General features: G+C 36.9%; 1 protein-coding gene across 1 annotated transcript in view; it reads left to right on the top strand.

Annotated features, from left to right (window-relative positions):
• Positions 1 to 3290: 3290 nt before the first annotated feature.
• Positions 3291 to 15313, top strand: part of LOC117962288 (growth hormone receptor) — a 76297-nt gene continuing 64274 nt past the window's right edge. Inside the window, exon 1 of the mRNA XM_059007827.1 lies at positions 3291 to 3309. The gene's annotated coding sequence lies outside the window, so the exon portion shown is untranslated. The remainder of the gene's footprint in view (positions 3310 to 15313) is intronic.

Below are 15313 nucleotides of genomic sequence, written 5' to 3'. Positions count from 1 at the left end.
TACTGTGTGTAACACAACAATTTTTTCACAACTTGTACGAATTGTTCTCAAATGTGTCCCACAGCTGACTAGATGCTTCATGCATCTTGAACCTCAGACATGGCCAGTTTATTAGGGAGTATACTTTATAAATATCAGGGTTTTTTTCATGAGCCAGTCTATATAAAGGTTCTGCCAGAAGACTATTAGTACCAAGTATCTCTAAGTTGACTGAAAAGTCCAACTTAGAAGGTCATGTCATATCTCTTTCTAAACCCCAACCCTTAATTTCCTGTTTTTGAATCTGTTTCCACCTTTGCGCGCTGGTTTATGTTGGGTTGCATGCTGTTTCCTTTATTCCTTTTGTTTCAGTCTAGCCAACGCATTACTGTGTCTGAGAGGTTCACATGCTGAAACAAGCATTAGTAAGCCAGGCTGAGCAAACAGGCAGGAGAACAAAAAAACAGAAGGGTTGTGAATGAAAAATAACCATCAAAACTTGTCTAAGCAGATTGAGGAGATAACCCACGTAAAATGTCCTTCAGTGCGGATTCCCTTTTAAAGCCTCAATTTATTTATTTCTATTATCGCAACTTTCTACAGCAAAAGACATAATGTAATCAATTTACAATGTAAAAATAATGTGTAAAAAATAATGTAATTGTATGTAAAAAATAATGTGATATCTTGTAACAATTGTAAGTCGCCCTGGATAAGGGCGTCTGCTAAGAAATAAATAATAATAATAATTTGAATACAGTATTTGACTTTGGTCTTTTAAAACCTGCATCCTGATTTCGGAAATCAAACACATTTTGGTGTGGTCTAAAATATTGAACACACTGAATTAAGAAATTCAAACAGTTAATTTCCATATAAGCATCTCTATGCAGAGAAAACACCACTACTGCAGTCTCTCTGTTTGAAAACATCACTACTACAGTCTCCCTGTTTGAAAACATCACTACTGCAGTCTCTCTGTTTGAAAACATCACTACTACAGTCTCCCTGTTTGAAAACATCACTACTGCAGTCTCCCTGTTTGAAAAAACCACTACTGCAGTCTCCCTGTTTGAAAACATCACTACTACAGTCTCCCTGTTTGAAAACATCACTGCTGCAGTCTCCCTGTTTGAAAAAACCACTACTGCAGTCTCCCTGTTTGAAAACATCACTACTGCAGTCTCCCTGTTTGAAAAAACCACTATTGCAGTCTCCCTGTTTGAAAAAACCACTACTGCAGTCTCCCTGTTTGAAAACATCACGACTGCAGTCTCCCTGTTTGAAAACATCACTACTGCAGTCTCCCCGTTTGAAAAAACCACTATTGCAGTCTCCCCGTTTGAAAACATCACTACTGCAGTCTCCTTGTTTGAAAACATCACTACTGCAGTCTCCCTGTTTGAAAACACCACTACTGCAGTCTCCCTGTTTGAAAACATCACTACTGCAGTCTCCCTGTTTGAAAAAACCACTACTGCAGTCTCCCTGTTTGAAAACATCACTACTGCAGTCTCCCCGTTTGAAAAAACCACTATTGCAGTCTCCCCGTTTGAAAACATCACTACTGCAGTCTCCTTGTTTGAAAACATCACTACTGCAGTCTCCCTGTTTGAAAACATCACTACTGCAGTCTCCCTGTTTGAAAACACCACTACTGCAGTCTCCCCGTTTGAAAAAACCACTATTGCAGTCTCACCGTTTGAAAACATCACTACTGCAGTCTCCTTGTTTGAAAACATCACTACTGCAGTCTCCCTGTTTGAAAAAAACACTACTGCAGTCTCCCTGTTTGAAAACATCATTACTGTATAGATTTATATATTATAACCAATTCGCCATAAACAAGGAATCTGAAAATACTGAAAGCTTTGTACCTCTGCATGTATCACTCAGTCATGTACTGTAACACTTAAGGTAAACCTTAAATAAACCTTAAGTATTTATACATATTACACCATGCAGTAACTGCTGTAGACAGGGAGTCTTGTTTCAAGATATCCTAAAAAAGAGGTGATATTATTACAAATAAACATGCTATAAAAAAAAATATACAAAAAGGTCTTAGTCAAACAATGCACAATATGGGCTGACATGTTTCATGTAACAGGCACTACTATTCAAAAAAATGATGTACTTGACCGGACCATTTCAATCTCCATTGTATTCTCTGAAATCATCCCCATACTTTCCAGACCCTGGGTACTCGCCTACAACAGCACCTGGCCATGCTGCATTGATAGCTCTGGATTAGAACATCTATCCCTGCTGTTTTTGTTTGTTTTGTTTTTTTCTTATTACTAATCCTACAATGATATATTATGTGTGCTTCTCTGCTGTGTTTCTGTCTGTATTAATTACCATGAACCACTCCAGAAAAAAAAAATAGCTTTTGAAAAGCTGAACAAGAGTAAAGCCTCATGAGCTTTTTTGAGCAAAGCACACAATCAGAAAAATCTGAAAAAAGAAAGATAAATAACAGACACCATTATATAAGTAAGCACCCCTACTGTGAATCTCATTTCTTTACTCGCCCCTGCTGCTCTCTTTCAGTGCTGATGAACTGAAGAATACCTTGTGTGTCTGACAAACTAATTAAGCCACAAGATAGAAAGTAAGAATTAGTGAAAATGGAGTTACCCATAGGTTGATGATACACTTTTAGAAAGGGTTTGTTATCTCTCCGTTTAAGTGGCATTTCAGTCTGTATAACAATATGAGGCCTGTGAAGATGTTATTAATGCTGATACAGTGTCTGATATTGAAGTGGTAACCGTCCATCATGCAACAACATAAGAAAGTGGAGTTTCAAGCCGTAACGTTCCTGTTCTAACATCTAATACAAGGAGTAATAAACTACCTGGATGTTATGTTATTAGCTGCTAATGTTTTTGTGTCTCTAGTGTCAATCTTAGGTGTTGGTTTTCTTTGTTGGATGATGTTTGCAACAATGGTAAAGTGCTATCTCTTGCCCTAGGAACTCAGTGGAAACAAATACTGTGTGTGTAGATTTCTGCAGCAGCAATTTGGTTTTCATGTATAGCAAATTATACCTTTGACTTAAATGCTGCAGTGCTCAGCTTTTACTTCATGTCTGTTTTGCTGAATATTGGAATGTGTGTTATCCTGTACAAGTGTCAGGGTCACTAAAGCAGCATGGCCAATGGGACAGTATTGCATGGTTCCATTTTTAGTTTGACCAATCTGAAACGACATGCTTACAGAAACACCCCCTGCCCTTCCCAGCCATCTCCACACCACTGGCACTCTGTTTGATTTCAACTCTGAACTCTCCTTCACCGCTTGAGGTAACAGATTCTGGACAGTTATGTAAGTAGCAGGCAGTGCCAAATTGGGATCAGAAGTATTTCAACAAGATTTCGACAAACTAAAAATACCCCTTAAAGGGCTCATAACGTAAAATAGAATTGTAACTACCGGTAATTGTTTTTGTTTTAGCTTTACTGTTACGTTTTATGCTGTTTGAAATCATTCTGAGTAGATATTTGTTTCTAATGCTTTACATTGAGTCTCTAATTACTGTGTTTTTACATGGTAGTTACTTAGTAAATACATGTGTGCTTACACATAATTACAATGTTATTATGCATAGTTACAATGTACTTAATGTGTAAATCTTTTTTGTATGACATAACCCTAACAATAAATCTAACTAACCCTAACCCTTTTCCCAATTGTGTACTTACATAAATCGTGCAAAAATATTTACACATTAAGAGCGAATCATTTTTATTTCAGAAGCTAATGCAGTAAATCTTTTGTTCAGATATGTGAAAGTCTCTTAAGTATTGATTTTCTGCAAAGCTGATTTACAGTTGTAATTATTTCTTCTAACATCAATACTTGACTCCAGTCTTGAGGTGATTGCTTGTTGAGACCTTCACCTTTCTTCCAGTTTACCATACACGTTTCTCTTCTTAGGGAGTGGTCCGAAATTAGGGGTCAGAAGGGTAAAGTTTTAATGCAGTTCGACATATTTGGGAAACTTTTGAAGGACAAAAATAGAATGATGAGAAAATGATTCTGTTCATTTTCCGCTTTCATTTGTATTTTACTTTATTTATTCTGCATCTAGCAAACATTTGTTATGGATTGTCATGGCTAATTTTGTAAATTGTATGTCTTGAAACATTTTTATCAGGAGTAGGGTGGGTGGGTCAGGGGATCTGTAAGGTTTATGAACATTAAACTTTTGATAAGCTTGGATTCCATTGAAGAAACTTGGTCACTTTGGCCAGTGCCGCCTTTAGTAGACTTCAGCACTCTGAAGAAGGCACTAGCAAGAGCACTTGTCAGTCTAACAGTTTCTTATACGTTTTACCTCAGAATTATAATTGAATGGTATGAGATTCCACTGAAAACAAAAGCTGCAAACTCAGTTGAAGAGGATCTTAGGAAACTATGCTGAGAGGAGGCTGCCAGTTGCTGTTGTCCCTGAATATGATGATCCCCAGGAAACTTAATTCCCTTTCTGGCTGGAGCCAACTAGGCTCACCTTCCAGACACTTCCAGGAATTACATCGTTGTACATCCATAAATCTGAACACTCAATCATTATGGGGCAGCAGTGTGGAGTAGTGGTTAGGGCTCTGGACTCTTGACCGGAGGGTACAACAGCAATGACCCCCCTGGTGGGGTCATTGCTGTTGTACCCTTGAGCAAGGTACTTTACCTAGATTACGCCAGTAAAAACCCAACTGTGTAAATGGGCAATTGTACGTAAAAATAATGAGATCTCTTGTAACAATTGTAAGTCGCCCTGGATAAGGGCGTCTGCTAAGAAATAAATAATAATAATTCATTTCAAGGTAGAAACTGACAGATAACTCCACAAAAAAAAAATCTATTAGATTCAAGGTACAAATAAAATAGAGATGTGTTTTTACACACCCCTACAAATATATCAAAGGCAGTAACATTAAAATTCACCTGGGTAAAAGTGTCCCAAGGACTTATGAAAAAATACAGACAAACTGTATATTGAGTAATTGTAAAACGAACCACTCTGAATGATTGCAAAAATAATAACACATGTAAAAATTACGAATGAGATTTAAATCTACTATTTAATTTGGAAGATTATACAGTATATTAGCATTCTTTGATCATGCATTAGTTTGCATTTACTTGTTGCCACATGGTAAATGTCACCACATAGGAAACTGATGTACAGTAAATCTTGTTAAAATTCAGCCAGTAGACATAAGTGAATACTATTCTCTTAGTGGACATAAAAGAATCATTAATCACATCTACTGATCTACATGCTGTAAGTTAAATATGTGCTGGCTGCCATGCTGGCTTACTGCAATCATTTCAAGTGTATACAGTACCAAGCGCTATTATATACAACTGCCACTATATACATGGGAAGTATTTGTACATTGTAATTAAACCAACTGTCCCTCGCAGCCACCCCCCCCCCCCCGAGTTAAATATTAGCTTTCAAATCCCATTGTTGATCCATTGATACCCCCTATGATATAAAAACAAAGCATGTGATTATAATCTTTATCTCATTTTTTTAGATTAGACAATATAAACAGATTTCAGTATGAGTAGGCAGACTGTGTGCTTTGATATATGAGACAATGGTAGAAATGGGTTAGGCCTGGTGTTTGCTATGGTGTGGCCGTAGATTTGTCGTCCAGTGAAAAAGGCTCCAGGATCAGAAAGGGGTCCGGCTCATGCCTTTAGGTACGCTTTAGGATGCAGTTTGATTTTTGCTGTAAGCTTCTGAAAGCCGTCCTTGGCTTTAACCACACAGCAGAATGTTTGTGTCAGGGTTTGGAATATGCTTTTTATGTCCTTCTTGTTTTTTAAAGCAGTAAGAATTATTATTTTTTTTTTTTTATTCCTCTCCAAGTAAAAATGATTTTAGGATTAGGATTTTAAAAACAAACAAATAAACAAACAACAAAAAAAACAGAAGCTATCCCAGGAGCTTGTGCAACAGTAAAAAAAAAAAAAATTAAAAACAAAATATTTTTTATAAACGTATTTCGAAAGCATTGTATATTTTGGATATATTTGTTATTGTGCTTGGCTTCTTTTGCTTTGGGTATTTTGCCAGCTGTTAAGAGACATGTTTGAAGTGAAACAGCATTATTTTGTATAAAACAAACTGTGCCTCTGGTTTAGGCTCAGACTATTTAAACTTGTCAAAGCCCATCTCCAATTCACTTTGTAAAAAGAAACATGATGACTATAATATTCATCCTATTTTAACCTTAATTAAGGTCAATCCATTGATATTATTTGTGAGATCCACCCTTTTCTCTTGCACATATTGACTAGCAATTATTTTCTTTTATAAAGGTTCACTTTGGACCTCTTTTTAAACTTCCTGTAGAAGAAATCCACATTTAAATTCCAATCCAAACTGATATAGTTTGCTATCAGTTGTGCTGTTCTGAAAGGTGAAGTCACACAAAGCAGAATATTTTATTTTTAAGGAACTAATTTCCTCTAGAGAAAAGAAAACAAAGCTTAAGATGAACCAAAATTATTACAAATAAATAAATACATAAATAATAATAATAATAATAATAATAATAATAATAATAATAATAATAATAATAATAAAAAATAAGATTCCACATCTTCACTAACACACAGTACAAGGTCAACTGGCCGACAAAGCTGTAACGTATTAGTAATTATAGGATTGCTTTCAAAATCTCTTTTGATTAATTAAACACAGCTACTCCTTCAAGAATTGCATTTTAAGGTATTAATGGATGTGGGCTGAACAAAAGAAAATAACTTCTCGGTTCTAAACCCTTATTCGCAGTTCCAAGGAAAACATATTTTGCTTTATACCATCATGCTTTCTATGGGATGCACAGAAAGCATGATGGTTCTTTGTAAATAACTAAAGGCATAAACAATAGGTGGCTTTGTCCCTCTTCCCTCATTCATTGATTATTTTCGCAGTATCCACTTGGAACTGCCTGTTTGAAATTGCATGCTTGCCATTAGACTTTACTCCACTCCACTCGGGTTATCTATTGGAGAGCCCATTACACATATTTTAAAGGTAACAGTAGGAATAAACAGCTAAAGATGCAAAGTGTAGCTCTATTAAGTGTGTCAGTGTTGAATGCTTCAATATGAATATACAGTAGCGTCCCTCTCTCATTTCATTAAAACTGTTGAAGGTCCTTACATATCATATAGTACTTGTACAGTTTACCCTCAATTTATCTAAGGTGCCTTTTTTATCAAATCACCTGTTAGAAAAATAAATCATTCTTCTTCAGTGGGATGATTTTAGTTTGGGTTTATGTCTAGGCAAGTTTACATCTCCTAACGTTGTTACCCATATTTTACACAAAACCCTCAAGAACATGTAGCCTGTAGTGAAACTGTAATATGGTCGTTGTTAAGTGGATTTACTATAAAGCTTGGATAGGTAGACGCTGCAGTGTATCGAGGCTTATAAAGGTACGCTGTGTAATCTCACTGGCGTGCTGTGCTGAGCTGTGTGGCATCATCAATTTAAGGGTTATACTTTTAATGCTTACGCCCGGTGACAGTGTCAGCAGGTACGGTAGCTTGCAGCAGTTATGGGCTTGAGTTACTAGCCTCAGTCCCCATGGTAATAATAAACTTTCTAATCAGCAGAAGATTTACTCTTCAGACAGAGGCCAAGGTGCCCCAGACAGGGTGCAGACTTACTACCAGACTGACGCAGGCTTGACTCCTCATCAACCATATACAGTAGGTATAAACAGGAATCAGCATTTTTTTGCATATGGTTGTATAGGGAACATAACAGACTTATTAAAACTACAAGATGGTGTTCTGGAACTTTCCCAACGTAAGCTCTTGATTTCCACCAGTGGGATCTGCATTGTTTTCTAGTGGTGTCAGCTCAGCTTCAATGGGGCCTACTTTAGCTCTGTTAAGGTTTCTCACATTCAGTGGTCAAGACATTTCAAAGGTTTTGCAACATGACGAAGGCTGCACTTGGTATTACGCTTGGGTAGCCATTTCTCTTCATTATTATTTAGCTGAAAGTGTAGTTTTTAACAGGTTTCCTAAACATACAAAGCAGTTCTCTCCTTCAGTTTCTATGAAGCATGTTTCCATTTGATTTGATAGCAGAGGCTTCCCGTTGTGTATTGCTCAATATCTATTGCATTAAGCAGCTAAGGACGACTTCATCCAGCCCACTCTTAATTTGTGCTATTATACATTCCTCCTACACATTGTAAAATAATTTAAATACAAAACCGTCCACAGTTTGCATCTGCAATATGAAAACAAATGTTAAAAAACAAAAGCAAAATGATTAGCAAAGCAGATGGGTAGTACCTGTAGACACAGGTCAAGACAGATCTGAGGCAGTCTTACTTGAAAGAATAAGTATGACTGTAATTGGGAAACATAGAACAGTGAGCATGAAGTTGCACTGGATGGACTTTCAGCAAGATCTGCAGGTATGGCCCCCTTCCGAATGAACTGGCCTTGCTGGTTTAATGCAGTTCACATGGTGCTGCAATTCCAAGGATGTGATGAACTGAACATCCGTTTGAGGCCACTGCAGACGGAGTTGTTCAATAAGCAGTCTGGAGCTGACACAATTTTGATTTACAAGAGAAACAGTCTTTATTGCAGATTGCTTTATGGAGAGATTGCTAGAGCAATTTCAATCTGTGATCTCAAGCTCTGAGTTCAGGCATTTGTAAATCACATTCAACCAGCAACAGAGCTTCCTGTGATTTAATTTAAGTCATTAGTATTTCTCTATGTTGTCTAAATCTATTGTTGTTAAATAGGGACCTTCCAAGTTTAACCATATTTGTATTTTTATTCTATAATAAGAGTTGTGTGTGTGTGTAAAGGGGTGTGTATTAACAGCTCAATGTGTTATGAATGAAATACAGTACATTTGCTGTATTGTCCTGTGACAGGGAGAGCTCTGTCGCTGGCTCCTGTGCAAATGTGTGCAGCTGGGATGCGTAACAAGAGATGCATTGCTGGGAAACCAATTGAGCAGTTAGGCTCTACCGGAGCTGAGCTGATCGAGAGGTCTGTATTGGCTGGAAGCGTGCTCGGGGAGGCTGCGCAGAGCTGATCGGGAGGTCTGGATTGGCTGGTAGGCATGCCCAGGGAGGCTGCATGGAGCTCAAAAAATGTTTGTGCCACAGCTCAAGGCGACTGCACTGCAATGCTATACAGAGGGGAATTTTGTTGGCATCAAGGAGGAGAGAGTGTCTGCTCTGCAGGATTAACTACACGAAACCCTGAAGTCATTGCCCATTCGAGGCTGTTTAAAAAGGCTGTTTGAAGAGGCAGGAGTTGCCGTGAGAATGTCGGGATTCCAGGAGCCCAGAAGTAGATCATTTTAGAGGATGTTGATCCCAAACAGTGTAGAGAGGGTTTGCGTAGTGTAGTAGGGTCCTGTAGTGGGACGTTCACCATTTGTGTGGCAAACTTTTATTTACAGCTTAGTTTTCTTTTCTTTATTAAATGTGACACTAGGGCTACCATTAAGTTTTTTTCAAAATAAAAGTAATTTTTCAATAAGAAAGGAACAACCAAATGGAGTAACAGCATTGGGGTTGTGCCAAACATTCAGTTTTCTGAAGGTGTTTTGTTCCTTGTTACATGTTGTTTAATCTAGCATTAGCTAATATAATGTATTGAGTAGTTCTTGTATTGATGAATACTAAGCTGGATAATCTTAAAATGAACCAGTTTCTTACTTAAAGAGATATTGTAACATGTCAGGGTGGTTGTGAAGAGTGTGAGTGTCTATACTGACTTCTGCAGTTGAAGTGATGCAATTGTTAGGCAAAGGAGCCCAGCTCTCTTGTCCAGCAGTTCAATTGATTGGGGAGTAGTGGTCACTGGATGGCACCCAGCTCCGGTGCATCTGTTACCAAGTTTAAGAAATAAAGCCTACCAGCTTCAAAAACAAACCAAAGGTGGGGTGGCATTTGCCAAATTTACCCCACTGAATATTTAGGTATTCCTGAATAGATTACTGTCCTCTTCAAGTACGTACAAAGGATTTTGTTCCACAAGTGCAGTACCTATACAAATTCAAACAAGCTAAGTTAAGGACATGTGCAATTTAAATATCGTATTTGACGGACTGATAACGCGTTTAAATGCAATGGGCATGGATGTAAGTATCACTCAAATGAATTGTACTCAATGAGATCTGGAAGAGACATTACCTTCTCTACTGCCACACAGCATATGCCTATGACATATTGTACCTGTACCAGAAAAAATATCCTGTTAACACTAAAACACTGATGACTACTAAATCTGGGTAAGAACATCCTTACAGGCATAATAATTGAGCCTGTACGCTTGAATGTTTTAAGTACAGATAATGACCTAAAATCCTGTCTCTCAACAACAGAAAAAAATGGTGTATGTGTTTCAATCCTTTAACTAAGTAAAACAGACCATTTTCCACAATGTTGTTTAACAATAGGAGCCTCCATCCTGCTACATTAAAATGACTGTGCCATTAAGTGAATTGCAATTCCATTAACATCAGCTCAGTTCAGTTTACATTTATTTCAGCAATGTTTTTTAAAGCTGCAGTATCATGTTATTTTCTATAGTGAAACGAATTTCTTGGCGACTGTTTGCAACATGTTTTACATATGCAGCTTAAGCCTTCTGTGCACTCTTTACATTTAATGAAAGCATATTTTAGCTTCAAAAACGCAGGGTGTATTTAATTAACGGTGAATCCAACAACTTGAGAGTGCTTCAGAGACCTTGATTACAATTTGTTAAAATAAAAATCCTTTAATAAATAGGAGTTAATTAAAGACTGTAAAGCGTATTCCTCTTTTTGCCAAACGGAAATTAAAAAAAAAAAATATACATTGCAAACAATGATTTTGTTTAGAGGAAATATTTAATCTTTCACCACAGGTTTCTTTAATATGGAAACAGAACGTTTACAAACTCTTTTAAAAACGGACTTTGCAGGTCCAGTACGATTTTTTGGAGGGGAGTCTATTTTCTATAATTGATTATAAGCCAGTCAGCTGATCAAACATCTCACAGATAGCAATCTGCTTGAATCTCTACAGTCTGGTTTCCGGCCGCATCACAGTACTGAAACTGCACTGCTCTGGATTGTGAATGATCTCCTGCTCATTGCTGATGCTGGTGCTCCCTCTGTGCTTGTCCTCCTTGACCTAACAGCCGCTTTTGACACCATAGAGCATGGCATTCTTCTTGACTGCCTTCAGAAGTATGCTGGAATCTCTGGAACCCATCTATCCTGGATGTCCTCTTACCTATCCGGACACATGCAGTCTGTTTTTTGGGTGAAACAGCCAAAAATGGTATGTTACATGTTCAAACATTTTCACTTCTTTAGTCTTGCTAATACTGTATTAAAAATTGCTGTTTGTCCAGCATTTATTTCTGAATAAAACTAGCTCAATGATCCATATTTAGCTCAAGAGTATCCTGTTGGCCAATTCCATGTCTATTACAAGTCAATACCAGATCCATTACTGGGAAATAATAGACCTGGAACAAGCTAGTACAGTAGACTTGTATAAGGCTGCCTAAGATATGTAAGATACTAACTCGGTAATTCCAGGTCCCCTATCACAGATTGAAAGTTCTACATTCAGTCAATGAAACACAAGGCAACAACTAGCAATGCCACTGGACAGTCTGCAATCTCCATGGGGGCCTGGGTGGAGGGACACATCCTTACCGGACGCTGTAATGTCATTGGTTATCGTGAAGCAATTGGAATGTATGCAGTTTATAATGTACTAACACTTACAGCTTCTCATTCAGATTTATTTTGGTCATATTCCAATTGTTTCCAGAGTTGGGTTTTTACCATCTTATTGGAGGTTCTGAATAACCTGCATCTATATCCATGTGATTTTTAAAATCTCCAATATGCTGCGGAAATGATTCATGCGATGGCACTGATTTAATCAAAGTTCTAGCTAGCACACAGAAGACAGACTAGAATGAATATATTATACAGTATTTAATCTCCGAGGCAGACTATTTAAAACCCTATTATTTCACAAGCAGAGAATGTTACTTCATTACTATAATTCATTGATATAAGGGCTGATGCATTTTGGTAGGTTTGATTAATGCAATCACGCTTACAGACTTTACTAGCAGTTACTTGATTGGTTTTACAATCTTTTTTGTTTGACATCGTGTCAGAATAAGGTACGCTAACAAAGGTTGCAATTTTAAATTAGTTCCAGGGGAAATTTAAAAAAAAATGCCTTTATGTGACGAGGTCAATCAACATCAAATAAATGGGAGACACTTGGTTATAATTTCTTGAAAATGTCATATTCATAGCTCTTTTAACAGCTGTCAGAAAACTGTTGCCTGGTGTTCCATGGCTGTATAAAAATCTTACCCACCTTGATCTAAGAATACTAAAGAGTAACAAAGTTGAACCATCACCTGTACTTTTCACTTTGATGATTCACACAGGTATAAACATATTTAGACCACTTACAGCCACACGTTTTTGAGTAAATAAATGTACAGTTTGCCACACACAACTAAAGCAGACAGGCTAAGGAAATTATTCAGTGGAGCGTGGTATATATTTATGTAACATTGCTTTTCAGCTGTCTGAAAAAAAATCACCAGCACAATCACTATACCAAAGATAAAATGTAAAAGGAAGTCACAGCAAATAATGACTTTGTTTTAAAGAAATACAACATTCTTTACTTTAAGTCATAGCATGTTCCAAATTATTAAAGCGTCAGGAATCTTGAACTGAGCCATGCTGTGGAATGATTGGTTGTGTTGGTTGTAAAATGTGGTGTTTATTTGCCATGAAACAGTAGATCTGTTTCTGTTATATCTGCACATTCCAAATTGATGTATAAAACACAAGAGCCAAAAGATCTTCAACAGAAAAAAGGGGAGAGGAGTAGAGGTGCAAGCAGCAATTCCCCAATCCAATATAGGACAGGTAATAATCAACAATCATTTCTGCTCACAAAACAAACATTTTTAATGGGTGTTTAAAGGCCATGGCAATCAAAAACTGATTAAACAATGTGCATCTCTGGAGGAGGATTTTCAAGCCTTAGTTAGCACTTCTGTAAGAGGTTTGCAGCTTTACCTCTTCCAGAATGTGTTGGAGTTACGCTTATTTGAGCTAACAGGGCTTATTGTGCAAGAGAGGGACTAAGTGCACCAAGTATATACTCTCAAAAAGTTCATCTCTGTGGGGCTACTGGTGAGTGTACTGTAGGAGATTTTAAAGGAATACATTCATTTTAATATTATAAAACTAGCAAGTACCGCTTAAGTCTGAAACTAATTAATTATTTGTTTTCCCTTTAGAAAGAAAAAGGCTTTTGTAGTCACTTTGAAATAAGTATTTCATTTCAAAAAGGTGCAAATTGTAATTATGCTACAAAACTTAAATGTGAGCTACGCCATTAAGGTAATCAAATAGAGAGCAATCAGTTATGGCTGTTAATTTATTGCAAACTTTGCATTTTCATTCACCCTCACGATTTCTACTACCACTGGCTGTTAAATGTATTGTCTGGCTCACTTGAAGGTACATTGTGGAAGTCTTCTGTTACCATGCTGACATACAGTACAATAATCCCAGCCACACACACTCACCCACCTTGGCACATACATAAATGCAGAATAATAACATTCATGAAGCTTTTTCCCCGAGAGAATTAGGGCAACAGAACATGTCTTTAACAACATGATGTTGACTACATCAGAACACAGGACAGCAAGTTGATGAGACGGTGGGTGTTTTACTATTTACAGAAACAAAATAAATCGTTTCCTAATGGTTAAATGTGATAACCTTATCAGGTATCTGGAGCTTTATTACTGGGCCCCTAGTTGGGCCAATATTTTTATTCTTTGCTAGTCTTACTTCACATGTCATTTTTATAGTTTTGTTTTATTCATCTTTTAACTTTTTATGATGTTTTTAATCATTTTTTTATGCCATTCTGAGTTCTGTTGTTCCAATGTTATCAATGTTTCATCTAAGTGGCAGCACAGCTATCTGTACGGTCAAGTGTGCTTGGTCATATGAATATATTTCTTGAAGATTTTTCGATTGTATTAGTGTAGGTTACTTAAACAAAATATACAATACCAAAAGATTTGGAACAACAGATTTCAAGCACAGTCTTGAGACTGGAGATCACTGGAGTGTATTCAATTGAACGAAACATTGCTGAATTTAAATACCCTGTCCTTTAAATCACTAAGTATGACCCTCTCTGGCATTTGACATTTTTTACAGACAGAAATGCACTACAGAGACTCACATGCATTGATGTTTGATTTGCATAACCCTAGTTCAATGTGTAATTATCTCAGTGGAGGAATACAGATTCTCAGCTTTTTAAATCAATTGAATAGACTCCACAGTGTGCTATGAAACTCTGTCAGAGAGCTTTTTCTAACACATGTACTCGCTGCAAGAACAAATGTATTGTCTGGACAAAAACTGCAGAATGTACGATTTAAAAACTGTCTGACCCCTGAGGTAATGATGGAATCTTCATAGTCACTGGGCAAACTTGGCCCTGCCAGCCCCCCAATCAGGTGTGCTTAGCAACATGACAAAGACCTATAACCAATGTTACTGTTGTTTCTACAAGTCTTTGTTCATACAGTGCAATGGACGTTAAATTTGTATTGCAAATGCATGTAGAAAACATAACAGGTAGATCAAATTGGTACACTCTGAAATCAATCAAGTAATAATTCAAATCTAAAGCAGCAAAAAGACACATGGGTTTAAAATTACAACATACAATAAAGATACAGTGAAAGATCAGGCTTATACATTTTATGGCACCAGTATTTAGATCCACCATAGTTAGACCATTGTGCAGTGGTACACTGCAATGGAAGACCTGGCTTGCTTCATTGACTTGTGGTAGGATGCAGCCCTTATCAGTTGTATTATAGACCACGCTGAATAGAAAGCCCCTGTCTTGTAGGAGTTCCTGATGTTCTGGCAATAGGGTTTGAAAGATGAGAAAAGCCCCTGCAGATAATTGTGGGTAGAAGCAGTAAATAAAAAAAAAATTGTTTCTCAAATAAATGCACAATATCAGATGAGCATTCTCAATTTGAACAGGCAGGCTCTTTTTGCGGGGAAAACACAAAGCAACTAAAAGCCCATTATAATTTACTGTAATTACTTAGTTTTATTTGCATATTTTATTTAACATTTATGATAAAAACATTAATGCTTTATGAGCAAATAGCTTAAAAAATAATTTGATTTTTTTATGACATTATATTTTTTTCACAGATAGCAACTAAA

The sequence above is a fragment of the Acipenser ruthenus genome, chromosome 1 (genome assembly GCF_902713425.1).
Source record: "Acipenser ruthenus chromosome 1, fAciRut3.2 maternal haplotype, whole genome shotgun sequence".
NCBI classification, from domain to species: domain Eukaryota; kingdom Metazoa; phylum Chordata; class Actinopteri; order Acipenseriformes; family Acipenseridae; genus Acipenser; species Acipenser ruthenus.
The sequence above is the reverse complement of the archived record's forward strand: the minus strand, read 5'-3'. Positions and strand labels throughout refer to the sequence as shown.